At 43.3% G+C, this 1,476-nt stretch overlaps 1 pseudogene; it reads left to right on the forward strand.

The window, feature by feature from the left end:
* The first annotated feature begins 580 nt into the window (after positions 1 to 580).
* LOC129199314 (proteasome subunit alpha type-7-like) lies at positions 581 to 1,176 on the forward strand (annotated as a pseudogene).
* The last annotated feature ends 300 nt before the right edge of the window (positions 1,177 to 1,476 follow it).

The raw sequence follows: 1,476 nt of genomic DNA on the forward strand, positions 1-1,476 counted from the left end.
AAATTGGATTCTGCTTGCACCTGAGTACACAAGTCTAATGAATTGGCATTGTTCTGTTCTGGTCTAGTGGATCTACTTTTTACTATATAAGAAATAAGAAAAAAATAAGTATACTGCCAAGAATAAGCCAGAAAGAGATAATATCTTTGGCTTACCACCAGCAACACTTAGCCACGCTGTCTATGGCAATCATTGAAACAACTTAAAATTTTCACTTTGTCAGCTTATTAATGTTTGATGTATGATCCAGAATATTTTCAGACTTCAAAATGGTGATCACAATCATCTCACAAACTTGAGGCGCACAGCTGAGCTGGGCTTGTGGTTTCCTTATGCTTTCTCTGTATCCAGCAGGGAAAGAAAGAGAAAATGCAAATGGACACTTAGATGAAGTTAAAAGTTCCCATCAATTTCATTCTCTCTCTTGATTATAAACGGTAACTGGGATCCCTTTTGTGATTTATCAGCTAAGCATCTATGTTCATGGGACGGGTCTGCATTAATGGGGGCAGGGGAATGAGTGTGCTGTTTTGAGGCGGACAGCTGGTTCTGGCCCCACAGGGATGCATGGGCAGCAGCCATGAACTATGACTGGGCCATCACTGGCTTTTTCCCAGACACCTCTTCCAGGTGTAATATGCCCAGGAGGTGGTGAAAAAGGCTCCACTGTGGCTGGTTTTGGTGTGGAAAAGAAGTCTGTGGAAAAGCTTAATGGTGAAAGAACTGTATGGAAGGTCTGTGCTGTTGATGACAATGTCTGCATGGTTTTTGTAGGGCTGGCGGCTGATACCAGAATAGTTATAAATAGAGCTCACATAGAGTGTCAAAGCCACAGACTTACAGTGGAGGATTCCTGTCACTGTGGAGTATATCACACATTACATTGCTAGTCTGAAACAGAGATACACACAAAGCAATGGTCTCAGACCTCTTGGTTTCTCTGCTCTTATCATGGCATTTGGCTTTGATAGAACCCCCTGTCTGTACCAGACTGATTCCTCTGGTGCATACCATGCTTGGAAGGCTAATGCCAGTGGCAGAGGAGCCAAATCTGTGTGTGAATTCCTTGAGAAAAACTATACTGATTAAACAACAGAAGTAGATGGTCTAACTATTAAACTTGCCATCAAGGCTCTTCTTGATGTTGTGCCATCTGGACAAGTTGTCCAGCTGTAGGATGAGTGGGTTGATGATGCACTGTTTGAAGAACTGGCTGAATGGCAGGGCTCAAAGGGTTGTAGTGAATGGGGCTACATCTGGCTAAGGGACTGGTCCCCAGCGGTATTCCTCAGGGTGCAATTCTAGGGCCAGTTCTGTTCAATATTTTTATCAATGATCTAGATGCAGGAGTTGAATGCACCATTAGCAAGTTTACTGATTATACCAAACTGGGGGGTGCTGTTGACTTTCTTGAGGTACAAGAGGCCTTGTAGAGGGATCTAGATAGACTGGAGCACTAGTCTATGATTGATGGGA

The sequence above is a fragment of the Grus americana genome, chromosome Z, assembly GCF_028858705.1.
Source record: "Grus americana isolate bGruAme1 chromosome Z, bGruAme1.mat, whole genome shotgun sequence".
NCBI lineage: Eukaryota > Metazoa > Chordata > Aves > Gruiformes > Gruidae > Grus > Grus americana.